This window comes from Panthera pardus, unplaced genomic scaffold (assembly GCF_024362965.1).
Source record: "Panthera pardus isolate Hobbes unplaced genomic scaffold, ASM2436296v1 HiC_scaffold_17, whole genome shotgun sequence".
Classification (NCBI taxonomy): Eukaryota; Metazoa; Chordata; class Mammalia; order Carnivora; family Felidae; genus Panthera; species Panthera pardus.
This window is the reverse complement of record NW_026526732.1, coordinates 118,618,393-118,634,456: the sequence shown is the minus strand read 5'-3', so window position 1 is coordinate 118,634,456 and position 16,064 is coordinate 118,618,393. Positions and strand designations below refer to the sequence as shown.

General features: G+C 44.8%; 1 protein-coding gene and 1 pseudogene across 10 annotated transcripts in view; both read right to left on the bottom strand.

Moving 5' to 3' along the window:
• Positions 1-16,064, bottom strand: part of ATXN1 (ataxin 1) — a 416,021-nt gene that overhangs the window by 240,219 nt on the left and 159,738 nt on the right. For 8 of the 10 annotated variants that reach the window (XM_053904879.1, XM_053904881.1, XM_053904877.1 and 5 more), the window contains one exon: positions 14,132-14,260. The exons of the other annotated variants lie outside the window; for them this stretch is intronic. The gene's annotated coding sequence lies outside the window, so the exon portion shown is untranslated. The remainder of the gene's footprint in view (positions 1-14,131; positions 14,261-16,064) is intronic. 10 annotated transcript variants of the gene reach the window in all.
• On the bottom strand, positions 1,053-2,535 carry LOC109249543 (peptidyl-prolyl cis-trans isomerase A-like; annotated as a pseudogene).

Genomic DNA, 16,064 nt, shown 5'->3' with positions numbered 1-16,064 from the left:
GAGGGGACCTCGTGGTCACCTCGCAGAGTGCTCTGCCACTACCAGGGTGGACACTCTACAAAAGACGAACTCCTTCTTACATTACACACAAGATGTCTATTCGTATGAGGAGACCCATTGCCATTTAAACCATGTCTTAAATACAGCGTAGGCCATTCACATTTCACGGAGCGTTCTCGCCATTCAGAAGACACCTGCAGCTTCAGTTAACGTGCTGCAAAGGTGACACAGGATGCTTCGTTCTGGACCCGAATCAGAACCACCTCAATTCCACGCTTGCCAGGATACAAGTGACCTCCATTTACAGTTAACCGTAAAAGGGGTGAACTTTCTCTTTAGTTTCCTATTTTCAGTAAAATGTCTATTTAGCCTAATCACTGATAGATACCAAAAAGGGGGTCAGTGCTCAGTTTTTAAGAAACATAACTGAAATGTCAACTGTGAGAGCAATGGACATTTTTGTATAGTCATTTTTGAGGTATGGGTGGAAATTTGTGAAGTCTCTGATGAGCACAAAGGAATAAAGGATACAGAAACCCCGTCCTAAGTAACACGGAGAAGGGACAAGCCCAAGAGAAGAATGACACAGCCAAACCCGTCCAGGAGAACATTAATTAAGGGTCTGCTCAATGGGCACCAGTATATAAAACAAGTCCCCAAGACATAGTGGCTGAAGAGCAGGAGCTCGAAACTTCAGCACACAAACTTAACTTTCCATTTTTAATTCCGTCAAGTTCATTGTGCTTTTACGGTATTTTAGCTTTCGTATTTGGGACCGCTGGGACCCAGGGATCTCTATCTTGGCAGAGTTAAAAGAGTACGTGTGAGCTTTTCCTAAGTAGAATGGTGATTTACTAGAGAGAGTTTTCTGGTGAGTAGAGTCTGAACAGTAGGCTTGACGTCTTTATTAAGCACAGAAAAGCGCCAACTTGAAAAATATCCTAACGCTGTTCACGGCTGCTGCTAGGAAGACAGCAATCCCCTCCCTTCTTTTTAACTGGAGGACAGGGACCCCCCCCGCCCCCCCCCCCCCTCCGCCACCATATGTGGGTCTGAGCCGGTCATCTGTGAAGTCATTCAGTCCAGCTCAAGCCATGGGCTTTCCTGCTTGTGTTTCATAGGGAAACATCGCATTTACACTCTTTTTCATCCTCCTTTACCTAGAATACAGAATGCCTCAACGTAGGCACTGAAATATCTGCTGAATGAATTATTTCAATTACGGACACCAGCGGCACCTGTCCTGTGAGCTTGACCCGGGAATCATCTTTGTGACTTCTCCCTCTTCGGGCCCCACATCCACCCATCACTACGTTCTATGAGTCTACCTCTTGACATGCTTTTAGATACGATGCCTGCTCCTCTTCTGATTCCCCACCCCTCCCACTCCAGGCCTCGGACGAATTGCTTCTCACGACGTATTTCTTTGTTGCTGCTATTTTTTCACTTCATTGTCATACGCTTAGCTCTGCAATCCAGCTAGATGTGGAGGGGAGTAAGGAAAAAACACGAAACCTGCTGAACTATATGCACGAGAGCACAAAGATTACAGGATATTTCGAGCAGGTGGGGGTGAGGGGGTGCTCTCCTGAGCCGCAGAAGAAACGGGTGGATGGTTAAGATAAAACACAAGTTAGACTTTTTAGATCTGTTCAGTCAGCAATGGTGACCTTCTTGCTGATCTTGCCGTCCCTGGACCCAAAGCCTTCCACAGCCTTCCACAAGATTCCTGCCCTCCCTCACCTTGCCAAAGACCACACGCTTACCATCCAACCACTCAGTCTTGGCAGCGCACATGAAAAACTGGGAACCGTCTGTGTTGGGTCCAGCATTTGCCGCGGACGAGATGCCAGGACCCGTGTGCTTCGGCATGAGATTCTCATCATCAAGTTTCTCCCCAGAGGCGGATTTGTTGCCAGTGCCATTATGGCGTGTGACATCACCTCCCCGGCACGTAAATCCCAGAATAATCCTGTGAAGGCAGGAACCTTTATACCCAAATCCTTTCTCCCCTTGCTTTGTCTACAAACAGCTCGAAGGAGACGCCGCCCAGTGGCTCCCCAGCCATGGCGATGGTGGAAACTACAGTGGAGTTGACCATCTCTGGGTGGCGGCTCCAGGGCGTCGTCATCTGCAAGGTCTCATTACCTATTTCTAACTCCTAACTCACCTGGCCTCCTCTTTCCCAAATCCCAGCCACCTGGATAGCCTGTCACCGATTTCCCATGTGTACTGTCTCATGGCGGCACTTTCTGGGGCAAGAACTTGAACTCTGTGTCACCTCCCCGTCTGCCACATCTTCATGACCCTCTGCTCTGTCTTCCCCACAGGGGCCCAGCTTTCTTGCCTGCTGCTCTCCAGCAATGATACCCACATCCCTCGGCCAGCCTCTCCACCTACCCCACCCGGGTCGCCTGCGTCCCTCCCTCGAGCCTGTGTCCCTGCTCTCCCTGCTCCTGGACCCATCCCTGTGTGTCCCCCCTCCCCCCGTCATCTCTACACCTCCTCTCAAGGCGTTTCTCCTATGAAACCTGTCCTGACCCCTGTGCCCCCAGCCATGCCCCCTTCTTCTCAGCCCTCAATGACCCTCACGTGCCCCCCACCCCCCACGGATTCTCGGTTGCACGCTGTCACCTATTGTTCCGCAATTGCTTCTTGCGGGTTGGTGTTGTGTCCTCAGCTAGATTTTCACAAAGATAAATTTAGATTTATAGACAGTTGCAAAAATAGTACACACTTGCCTTGTCCCTAACACTAGGCGTTCCTTTATGTTCAAGTCTTACATAATCATAGGATATTAAACGTGGTCAACACTACCAACCAAATCACAGAATTTATGACGATGTCACCAGTTTTCCACTCATGTCCTTTTTGTGTCTCAGGAACCAATCTAGGCTTTCACACGACATGGACACATCCTGTCTCTTGGGTCTCCTTTCACCTGTACAGCTCCTCAACCCTTCCTTAGCGTTAAGACCATGACACTTCCGGAGAGTACTCGTCAGCTGGTTTCTAGAATGTCCTTCGACTGGGTTGGATATTTTCTCTTGAGGAGAGTGGGATTACACATGACTGGGAAGAACACCACGGCAGTCGCCTGAGGCGGGGGGGCCTTCTCAGCATTTCCTGTGAAGGGGCATACAATGTCAAATATGGTTTCCTGGTAATGCTAACCCTGATCGCTCAGTGGAGGCATGTCTGTGAGGATTCTCCAGGTAGAGAGACCTATTCCTTTTTGTAATTACTAAATGTTTTGGAGGGAGATACTTTAAAATGCTACAAGTATCCCGTTTCTGCTTAATCTTTTGCCCACCAATCCTAGCATCCATCCGTGGAACTTTCCTGTGGCATTTACTGCGAGGAGTTCTAATGATGCCTCTCATGTATTTATTTATTAACTTGAATTCTTCTGTAAGGAGAATTCTTTTGCCTCACTTATTCATTTATTCATTCAATTATTTATTGATATCACTATGGACTCATGGGTTCTTCTTTGGGGTTGTAATCCAATATGATTTCCTCACTCAGGCTGTCCTAACCTTCAGCCAGATTTTTCTACGACATCAGAGCAGATTTGGCCATGTCTTACACTTTTTTCACATTCCCTCGGGTCTAAGACAATGCTAGGTACATGGTAGGTGTCAGATTCAGTGACTGACTGATTGAGTGGTTGATTCATTCATTCATTCGACAAGTAATGTTCAGGGCCTTGCCTTCTGTGCTACAACAAATAAAACAATTTCTTCTCTCAAGCGGTTTACAATCTAGTGAACAGAGACTCGTGTGAACACCTACGAGTCCCTGATAAAAAGTATTTGGAGGAGTAAAGCAATAGCTCAAATGGGAATATGGTAAACTCTTCCTGGAGAAAGAAGTCTATGGTGAGAGACAGGCAGAAAAAACTTTTAAGAAAAACAGCATTCAAGGGGCGTGCCTGGGTGGCTCAGTCAGTTAAACATCCGACCTCAGCTCGGGTCACGATCTCACGGTTCGTGAGTTCGAGCCCCGCGTCGGGCTCTGTGGCGACAGCTCGGAGCCTGGAGCCAGCTTCTGCTTCTGTGTCTCTCTCCCTCTCTCTCCCCCCGCCCCCTGGCTCACTCGCTCGCAAGCTTGCTCTCTCTCAAAAATAAGCATTAAAAAAAAGAAAAAAAGAAAAAGAAAAGCAGTATTCTGCTCACTCTATAAAAGCAAGTGTGCACATAAAATATCTAAAGACAAACACTGTAACACAGTTAGCAGGTGTAGCCTGCCCCTGCATCTTCTAGACTAATTCTTAAAATCAAGCCTCAAGGGCACGCTTTTTAGGAAGATTTAATGTAGTAAACACAGACTCTTTATATAGCGACTATGTGCTTTCCTAGGAAAATTGGAAAGAGCTAAAGTAAAAAAGTCTGAGGAGCCATTTGTCTTAATCCAGTTTCCAAATCCAATTTCATAGTTTTTATGCCTTCACAGGGAATCATGAAGAATACGTAAGAAGCACCATCAATCAAAGATGGGCTCCCGAAGTTTCTTCACTTAATTCGATTTTCTCGTGCCGCTCCTCCTGTATTTCCCGAACAAAGCGCTTCTTTTCTGCGTGTGATAGTTCAGACCTGCAAATGTCCTCGGGAATAATAAACAAACAACCAGGGCACGTTTTCTGCCGCAGAGAGCACACACTGTAACATTCTTCATCCAAAGCATTTTGAACTCCAAGCCACCAGGGCTACAATACGAAAATACCCGGCCGGTATTCCAAGAGCTGCCAACAATAGAGAATTTGTATCTTTCGACACTTAACTGACACTTAAACCTGTTAATATGTGACTCCTACTATTGTTCTAAATGATGAACAGGCAAAGACTCTCCCCGCACACCCAATGTTAGTTGCATCGTGCACTTGGGTTGCAACAGTAAAGGCTGCTGGAAGGCATGTTACTTTCACGGTTTCCTGTCACCCTTTCTCATTATCGTCAACGTGTCCTCTCCATGTTAGGATGTACAGAACAGAGGCGCACGTGTGTTGTGTCTGTGGCTATCCCCACAAATGCACGCATATTCACGGATGCACACACGAATATGCTCGGATGCATACAGACGGACCCCCGCGCTCACATCCACTCAGAAATCGAGCTTGCTCCCCTGCCTGCCACGCGTGTCACACACAAACAGCATCCAGGTCCAGTGGTCTTCCTTTTGTTACCTTTGGGAGGGGATTAAGATAAAAAGCTAAAAAAAAAAAAAAAAGAAAAAAGAAAAAGAAAAGGAAAGCCAAGTAGACACTTCATGGAGTCTGTGATGAAGACACAGAAACCAATGAAGACAGATGGGCTGCTGGCGGCATAAAGGAAAGTTCGGCACGTCAGCCCACACTCTGCAGGGATTTACCCAGCCTAACCTTCTCCGTTTCAAGCCTTCATCCTTCAGCGTCCTACTTATCTTCCTCTTGTAGCTAGCCCACCGACCCCATTCCCGTCTCTACCTGGACCTCCCGCAATGGGGACTATTTTCTTTTTTAATTTTTTTTTTTTTTGGTAACCTTCATTTATTTTTGAGAGAGAGACAGAGTATGAGTGGGGGAGGACAGAGAGAAAGGGAGACACGGAATCTGCAGCAGGCTCCAGGCTCCGAGCTGTCAGCACGGAGCCCGACACGGGGCTCGAACTCACAAACGGTGAGATCACGACCTGAGCCGAAGTCGGACGCTCAACTGACTGAGCCACCCAGGTGCCCAGAATTCTTTCTCTTTACTCTGTCATTCGAGGTTTCCTCAGAGAAAACATTTACTGTACAATCACGCGGTGGAAAAGCTCATTGGAGAGTGGATGGCTCTCTTACGGAACTCACTGGAAAATTCTTGGAAAAATCCCATAGACACAGAAGAATTTCTGGGCCAGAAAAATGAGGAGCATAAAATATAATTCATGAATATATTTAAATTTTTACACAGTAAAATCTGCCTGTCCGTGACTGGCTCTCGAGGGTTATTCTCCCAGGGGATCAGGCCCCCGGAGCCTTCTCCACACTGTCAGCACAGAGCACATTTACTGTCATAGCACGGGGAAGGCTTCAGAGTTCACAAAATATTTTCTTTTTTTTTTTTTTTCACAAAACATTTTGTATGCACCACCTCACTTGATCTTGACCATACCCCGTTAGATACAGTTGAATCCCAAGCAGGCTCCGCACCAGCAGCGTGGAGCCCGATACGGGCCTTGAACCCACGAAGCATCATCACGTAGCCCCTGTATTTCTTTTTAAAGGTCTCTCTTTTCTGGTTAAATTAAAATGCCCACGTTCCTTTAGCACCTGCTTCCTTTATCCCCCGGAACCTCCCTTTTGAGAGATCTGAGGTCCTATTATCTAATGATCTGATTATTTCTGGGTTGACAAACCTTTGCTTTTTATATTATTATTATCCTTTTGAGAGACCCGAGGTCCTATTATCTAATGATCTGATTATTTCTGGGTTGACAAACCTTTGCTTTTTAAATTATTATTATTGCACACACTGCCCAGTATTTTTCAATTTGACCACTGCTACTCCCATGTTCTTACTCTAATAGTTATCAGAAAGGTTACTTCCACCCCAGAAAATCTAAAGAGCTCTACATTTTTATTCACCTGCCTTTGTGTATCATGCACATTTCTTGAATTTTCCTTCCCGGCCACTGTTGTTATAAAGACCCTTGAACTAAACGGAAGGGTTGTCTGGTCCTGCCACTTGACCCTTCCTGAGCCATTCAAAAGGTGCCTTAACAGAAGGGCTTCTCAGCATAGTTCGTTCTGATGTCATAGATACTGAACATGATACAATCCTACACGGGAGGCAAAAGTAGTTCTAAGCAGACAGATCTATTTACGTGCCAACACAGCCTGATAACTAGACCACTAGGAAAAGAGAGCCAGAAAATCCCGACACGACAGCTTAATGGGACATCGGACAAGACCCCTCTTCGGTGTGCGTGTAGGAAATTCTTCACTGAGGACAGCACAGCGCTTCCGGTGCTAAGGTCCGCGCTGTCTCGACCGCAGAGATGATCGGATTCCGGGCGTACCACCCCTCCCTTCTTGCCACCCAACTCCACTTTCCTGCTGTTTTAATTGGATTATTTTGGAATCTGCTATTTCTGTCTCACTCCCTTCCCCAAACTGTCATATAAGTGCCGCAGCCTGACTATTACTCAGCTGCCAAAATTCATTCCAGAGATGGCTGTATTTCAGCGGTAAGTGATGTCCCGCTGTGCCGTCTGAACACTAGCTTAAGGGGTTAAGCATCTGGGGGGGGTGCCTTTGTGTAGGAAAGGGGGTGCTTGGTTTTATTCTGTCTTGCCGTCATCAGTGGAGGAGCAGGTTATCAGCTCCCCCTGAGCAAGGAGGGGGGAACACACCAGAAAACAGTTGAGGCACATATTCAAGTGGACTAAGACATAAAAGCTATAGACAATGACTTACAGGTTCTTTTCTACAGGGTCTTCAAAGCCTTAAAACATCTGGAATGTAAGATGATCCTTTTTAGAAGGGAGGAAGAAGCCTCAGAGAGCAACCCATTCACGTTACAGATATAAAACTGGGAGGCACAGAGTAAGTGGGTACTTTGTTCAAAGTCCTCCCGGTCCCAAGGCCAAGGACGTTCTAACTGGACATAGGTTCATCCACAGACACACTCGGGAGGATCACATCTCTGCCCGTGGGACCAAAGACAGCCCCGGTTTCTAAAGCATGGGATATCAGCACTAAATTTCTTACTCTGTTTAGTTAACATTTATTTGTTTCAGAGACTCAGGATCAAAGTTGATCTCTACCAGCAAGAACCCAGAGTGTAAAACAGAGGAAAAAACAGAGTAGAAATAGTAGCAGTAAATAGTTCCGGGCCAGGAAATGTGGAAAGGGTTGTATGTATATAATCTTCACAGGGACGTGCTGTCCTCACTTTAAAGAAAAGAAAAATGGGGGAGAGAGAAGACAGAGTCTTTTTGAAGAGAAAACAGGAGGGACCACATATAGCTGCCAAGTCATAAAAACTACCTTCCCAAATTTTACTAAAACATTTATGAAAACCTAAATAAATGTCATTGATATATTGCTCATTTAATCTAAAGAGATGACCTTTCTAGATACTGCTTGGTACATAGGGGCCTGAGTCTGTTGTTTATTACTAACTCAAACAAAAAAGTACATCACTCCCAAGAAGCTCTATAATTTCCAAATCTTACAATAATAATGGTTCTTTCAATAGTCAATGGTTCACTGTTTGGACACGGGCAAAATGAAAGGCATTAGGATTTGGAAGGGGTCTTGAGTCAGGGAGGAAAGGGGACTAGGGGAATCTTCATGCCTCCTTCCACCTCCAAATCCTGCAACATCAGAAGCTGTGATAGTGAACATTCTAGAATTTAGGAAACATATCTAAATGCTTCATCTCATTTGATAAACTCTAAGAGGAAAAAAAAAGACAGTACTCTGAAAAGTACCCCAGAATACTGACACTTTGAGATTTCTACTATTCATTGCTCACACGTGGGACATTACAGTTTGCCAACAATATGGAGAGCAGCATCGTGTATCAGAGGGGAGGGAATCCTGCAGCATTTCACCTGAGGGTCCCAAAAGACAACATGGCGGGCTTTGGTGTCAACCATTTTCTTTTTTTTTTTATTTTTATTTTTTTTTATTTTTTTTTAACGTTTATTTATTTTTGAGACAGAGAGAGACAGAGCATGAACGGGGGAGGGTCAGAGAGAGAGGGAGACACAGAATCTGAAACAGGCTCCAGGCTCTGAGCTGTCAGCACAGAGCCCGACGCGGGGCTCGAACTCACGGACCGCGAGATCATGACGTGAGCCGAAGTCGGACGCTCAACCGACTGAGCCACCCAGGCGCCCCATTGTCAACCATTTTCTAACGTGTTTTACTCCTTCAGATGACACAATATTCTACCTTATTTCATGAGGTAAAAGAACTATGTGATTGCACACTGACACAGTAAATCACATTATTTATAAGGCTTTCAAAGAATAAAGTGCTTTATACAGAAGTCTGGTAAATTGTTTCAGAAACTCTAATATATTCCAAAATCGTTTTGAAAAGCTATGCCTACATCTAAAACACTATGTACTCTTGAGTCTTTGTCTCTACGTTTTTCATTTTGCCATGAAACACATCATTAAGTGTTTCAAAATAATACCTTCCCCCAAACTGGCTATGAATTATGGAGGCTTTTTTTTTCAGGAACTGGAGTGGAAAAGGGAAGAACATATTTATGCTGAAAGATAAGTGTTGAGGAGATCTCTATTGTAAATATTTAATGACTATCAATAGGGTTTTCTTAACCATGGAAATGTGCATTACGAAACCCAGAATGCACAGTATATGCCTGTGTTGGGTGGCTGGGTGGGTTGGGTTGGGGCGTGGGATAAATAATTGAATTGGGCTTGTCAGAGAAAGAAAAAGCTTTGAGGTAAAGTGTATGGTAGAGCCCCAGAAGACAGCAGTTGACCAGGGAAAGACAAAATAGAGAAAAAGCCTCCCCCCCCCCGCCCCCCCGCCCCAATGATAGTCAACCCAAAGCTAGAAATGTAGCCATTACCAAAGCCATGTTGCGGGCCAAAGAAGACAAAAGAAATCTCTGAGTGGATTTTATTTCTTAAGAGACCACAAAAGCACCCACGAATGGAGGGAAGAAGGTAAGAAGAACCATAATCCCACAAACACGCAGAGGGGAAGAGCACCAAGTCCTGGGGAGGCCAAGGTGGGACAACTGATGTGGAACTTAAATCTGTTTAAAGTTAATAACGTGAAGTTCATTATGCTTGTGCGCAGAAGGTAGAGTTCATTATATACTCAATCTCACCCTGTAACATGAATTATGGTGGATACGGCAAGAAAAAGGAGGTGGTTAGTCAGAGATAGAGTAAGGTAAGCAGGTGCGGGTAAGGCAACCATTCTTTCTTGGGTTGGTGGCTGAACAAAGAAAGTTCCGCCATATAGCAGGAGCCAGCCACTCTGCCATCTGACAGGTTTATACAGTCACAGACTAAGGCACATCCGTTTCGCAATTGCTTACAAGATGGTTTGCCACTAGCAGGCGCTATTTAGACTACCTACACTAAGGGGTCAATCGTTGCCTGAATTTCGCTGGCCCTGACCGTGGGCACTCAAGCAGGGTTCTAGAGCTGCCTCCTCTCCTCACCATCTTCCTTCCCAATCTGGCCCCACTGTCCATAACCACAGCCTCACTGCCAGTTGCTGACTGCTTTCTGGTTCTTTCTGCCTTCCGGATCGATGGGTCTTTCTCCACTGGTTTCTCTCATTTCAGATGCACTCTACGCTTTCTTTGAGAATGGCCCAGTTCAGCTCTGTGTTCACTCAAACTAGGTTATGATGCTCTCGACTGTCCCTCCCTTAGAAATGTGAACTCCCTTCGGGTAGGCCTCATGGCTGTCTGTTCCATTCCATATCCCCAAAGCTTAGAACCTTACTCGTTCATACCAGCCCTCCCCAAAGAGGTATTTGCTAATGAATAAATTAGCAATGAGTGATACATGAATTAGTCATGAGTGACACACGACTGAATGGGGTTAGAAGTCAAAGACATGGTCTCGGTTTCTTGCGATTCAAAAACTGTGCTGTCGCTCCGTACTGGCAGAGCCCTGAGGCACCCCACAGGCCCTGGGGGGACCGTACGAATGGAGTTTGCAATGGCGATTTGGCCTGGCCTTGCAGATAGGTTTTCTACGTGATTGCAAACATGGTGTGGTTATGGAGACCATCAAAAATGGCGGGACCACAGGGGCGGGGCTATGGCACAGTTACATGTGGTTAAACATCCCCCGCTCGTCTGCCTCCCTAGAGACAGCCATTCTGGTAAGCCCTTGGCGATCAACAGGCCTGCCCTTGTGCACACCAGCAGAAGAACCGTTTCCTCCTCTCTGTTTGAGTCCCTGTTGATTCTGTAGTTTAGGAGGAACGGGAGCGCTGTCCAAATACCAAACGCTCCATATGTTTACCTAATTGCCGTTCTCACCACCGTGAACGTGCAGCCGTCCTACCTACACTCATGAAGCGCCTCCCTGGAGTCTGGCAGGACATTATGAATTCTTTTCCTGACCTATATTTACCGACACAATTGTGGTCCTCTCTCCCTTTGCGAACTTACTAATTTTGTCGAGATGCCATATGTCTGTGTATAAATGCAAGTTTAACTCTCTTCTTCACTCTTATCATCATTTATGGGAGGAGAATTTGTGAGCCATTAAAGAGGACTTCTTAAGCTAGACTGTCTTAATTCGGAATTCAGATGGTCCTCCTTCTATTGAAAACGACAGGGCTGCTCAAATTAAGACTGCCAACGTGGGCCAAAGCAAAGGTGACGTCTGCAAACACACAGGAGCCGCAAGGGTAGCCGGTGAAACGCATTCGCCAAAGCCAGTCAAGTTGCCTGGCGTCTGTCTCCTTAACGCCAAATAATCCTTGGCCTCTTTTTACTTCTATGTTTCAACCGTCTGATGCACCTCAAGGATGGAGGGGTCTCACAACTCAACGGTTTTCCCTCCTGTGTTTATGCGGGATGAAGCCTAGGTTTCCTGAGAGCTGGTGGTCTCTCGTTCTACCCCCTCTTTCATTGAATTAGGGAAAGGAAGCTTATTTAAAGGGGGAAAGAGATGAGGCTGGGAGGTCGTGCACGGAGCCAGACAGTTGGAGACTCTCTGTGTGCAGCTCAAAGGGGCCAGGAAGCCTGCTGGATGCGAGGTGCTCGCTATAGCTCAGAAGCAAGGCAACCGGCAGCTGGGAGAAGGTTCTGGTCTCACGTAAGGGCTGTTCCTTTTTTTTTTTTAAGTATAATTTATTGTCAGATTGGTTTCCCTACAGCACCCAGTGCTCCTCCCAACAGGTGCCCTCCTCAACGCCCATCACCCATTTCCCCCTCTCCCCCACTCCCTATCAACCCTCAGTTTGTTCTCGGTCCTTATGAGTCTCTTATGGTTTGCCTCCCTCCCTCTCTAACTTTTTTTTCCCCTTCCCTTCCCCCATGGTCTTCTGTTAAGTTTCTCAGGATCCACATATGAATGAAAACATACGGTATGTCTTTCTCTACCTGACTTCTTTCGCTTAGCATAATACCTTCCAGTTCCATCCACGTTGCTGCAAATGGCCAGATTTCATTCTTTCTCATACGCAAGGGCTGTTCCAAGGGTCCCACTGGCCAGGTGACACTGATGGATGTCACAGCGCCGTGGTAAATGGGTCTCTGGCTTACAGATTTCAGTCAGTTCCTCCGAGACTGGGATTACCCCATTAATTCAAATTAAGGCCATTCAGAAATATACTAAAGTTTTTTGGGGGCGGGGAGGATATCAGAGAAGGATGAAAAGAAAGAGGAAGAAAAACAATAATTTTACAAGCCTGGATGACACTATTGGTTAAGTGTCATATTTTGCTTTCTTTTTACTTCTACCATGACCATTTTCTGCTATCATTAAATATTGTTTTCTAACAGGATTTTTTAAGTTTACGTTTTTATTTTGAGAGAGAGAGAGAGCGCACGCATGAGTTGGGGAGGGGCAGAGAGAGAGGAAGAGAGAGAATCCCAAGTAGGCTCCATGCTGTCAGCACAGAGCCGACCTGGGCTCTATCTCATGAACTGTGAGATCATGACCTGAGCCGAAATCAAGAGTCAGATACTTAGCCGACTGAGCCACCCAGGAGCCCCTTGAAACAGGATTTTTAACCATTTTCAACATTTCACATATATTTTGTTGCAACACCATCCTCTTACATGGGTGCTATCGCTATCTACATTTTATAACCTCAGATACTCGAGATGTAAGGCAACTTGCTCAACGTTACGCCTCAACAAAATAGCAAAGCTGGACTATGAACCCAAGCAGTCTGGAGCCTACATACGGTCTTTTCTACCATGATCTACAACCTCTGAATCATATGGAGCTAGCATAATTATATTCAGTCATGCTCCCAATGTTGGACATGTGTTTGTATTTAATTTGAGTATAATTTCTGATCCATGTTTAATGTGGACCATTCATTAGTTTTTCTCAAGAATGGAAAAACGAAGTTTCCCATTGAAACAGTATTGTTCTCCAGTGATATCATGGCTGTTGAAAACTACTTGGCCAAAGAGAAGAGAAAATTTAAAATTCTGTACGACCCTTCCATGCCGTCTTGATTTAAGCATTATTTCTCAACTGTCAAAAACCGGTAAGTTTTAAACATGCTGCTGTCCACGGGAGAAAAGTTCTTCAAAATAGTATGACTTATAAATTTACAAATCAATGCCTCCCTACAAAAAAAAATAACAACAACACATGGAGATACCATTTCTCATCATCATTTGGCAAGACTCTCTGTTTTGAACATTTTCAGCACTGGCAAAATTGTATGGAAACAGGTACTTTCATCCGCTGCCTCTGGAAATATAAACTGGTATGATTTTATTGGAAAGTAATTTGGCAACACGTATCAAAAGGTCTTAATACTTGGAACACTTTTAAGCTCTGAAATTTACTGGTAAGGGAGTATCCTAAGGAAGCCACTAGGAATGGCAACGAATATAAAGCTATAAGAACATTCTTGGCAGCATAAGAGCCAAAAAAGAAAACCATAAACCTTAAATGTCCGGTGACCAATTAGATATATTTTAGGATATGTATTCAACGGTACACGATATAATATTATAATACTACATAAACGCTAAAAATCGTGCTGTAGATATATATCTGTTGGTATGAAAAGATGTGCATTATTCCACTTTTAAGAGGAACAGAAAGGTTAGGTAACAGCACATACTGTAGTGTTCCCTACGACCATCCAATGGTAGTCTCTCTAGCTGAATTTACACACACCATCATCAGAAATACCTCTTTCTTACCAGTGCCTTACCATCCATCCTAATCAGTGATCTCAAAATAATTAGAAGCTGTTTTCTCTCCCACAAAAGAGCGAGGGTTCCGTTTTTGTAAGACACAGAAAGAGTCAACAGGTGGAGACTATGTGAATCTACAGAGATTTTACATTTACATGGTGTGTTTCCGTGTCCCTGAGAACAGACAGCCAGACCTCCCCGCCACCATCTTGGGGGCCTGACAATTAAGCGATAGTTATCATGGGTGATGGATTGTGGAGGTTTTACCTGTAACATGTGCTTTCATCACAATGGAGAAACATAAGCAGTCAGTTCTTTCCCAGCAGATCTTTCTGCGCAGATTCTGCTTGAGTAGCAACAGTGGCAGTAGAGAAAGTCACTGGAAAATGCCTAGACCTGTAATTATAAACACAATTTCCCACTGAGTTAGGCAGCTCTCTGTGTCCTTCATTCACATCAGATGAAGTCACAGAAAAGAGAAACACAGGTGCACAGTCTCTCCCCCCCGCCCCCACACACACCTCTTATGGCAAAATGTCAAAAACTCAGCAAGCAGACCCATAGTAGGTCCGCATCTCCAGGGATGAGAGGATTCCGGCCAGGGGTTGTCACCCAGCACCCCATCTTCTAACCTCAGGGATGTCACCATCAAGATGATGTGGCTCCTTCCCTTCCTTCCCTGACTAATGATTCCAAAACTTCAGAGAAATTAAAAAACAAAAAAATAGCTCTCCAGAAAATGTCAGAACCATGACTGAATTGGATGGTTCCCTAAGATTCCTTCCAGACACAAAGTGAAGTGAATTCAGTACCTGTTTTCACCATAAGAGCCTGACTTCCACTTTTGCAAGGAGAAGTGTCTCTCTGTTGATGATTCAGGGGCCGCACGGTATTGGTGATAAAATTCAAAGTCATCGCTAACATTTATTGAACACTTCCCAAGTTCTTGGCGTTATGCACACTACCCCACTCTATGGCACCCTTCCAAGTGGCCACCAATCATTATTATCTCTGTTATTGACAAGAAACCTGACGGTTTGTACAACTAGTAGATATTACAGCTAGGATTTAAGCCACTAGTGTTCACAGAAGCCATGCTTATAATTACAGTGCTACACCATATCTCCAAAACTGATCTTGCTATCAACATTCCTGTGTTTATCTCAAAAAAATTGAATATCAAATCATCACCCTATTTTCCCCAGAGCTGGTATGTTATGTAGGTCTCAGCATCACTAACTCTTTTTGGACGTGGCTGCCCCATCCATTCTAACACCCAAGATAAATTGAAATCAACATGTTCCCATTTCAATCAAGAGCAAATGTATAGTTATTTCGGTAAATTAAAAATGCCATCTAATCCCAAGTCCAGATGCTGAACCACAAAGGAAAAACCTAAAATCCAAAGTCCTCCCTAAACTGGCTACATTTTATTGGAAAGAAGACAGACTAATTAAATCTGTCTCAGATTAATTAAAATCTCAGATTAATAAAATCAAGAGCCATATGTGAATCCCTAATTTAAGACATGGAAGACGGGGCGCCTGGGTGGCTCAGTCGGTTAAGCGTCCGACTGCAACTCAGGTCATGATCTCATGGTCTGTGAGTTCCAGCCCCACGTCGGGCTCTGTGCCAACAGCCCGGAGCCTGGAGCCTGCTTGGGATTCTGTGTCTCCCTCTCTCTCTGCCCCTCCCCCATTCATGCTCTCTCTCTCTCTCTCTCTCTCTCTCTCAAAAACAAAAACAATCTTCAAGTCATGGAAGTAAAGAGAGAAATTTCTATACATTATAATATGCCTATGGGTTGGTTTAAAAAAATACTTAAAACATTTTTAGCTACTTACAGATTCTATCTACTACAAGTTTTAAAATCACTGCAACACAGAGTAGATGGGAGCATATCAAGAAAGCAGCAAAGTTATTTATGGGTCCTACGTGAATTTCCCTTTCGGACATGTGTATATATACACACAGGTTTTATTTGCACTATTCTGGTTATGCCTCTGTGCTTCGTGCATGCCGCTACCTTTGCTTAGCAAAGGCCATTTGCCGACTAGAAAATGCCAACTCATTCTTCAAGACCAACTTCAAACCTCCATTTCTTGTGATGTCCACTTCCCCCAGCCTGTTTTCTGGAAATCCAAGCAACAGATTCTACCCTCTCCTATTCTCTTAGCTCAGCAATGGGCTACATCTTCCT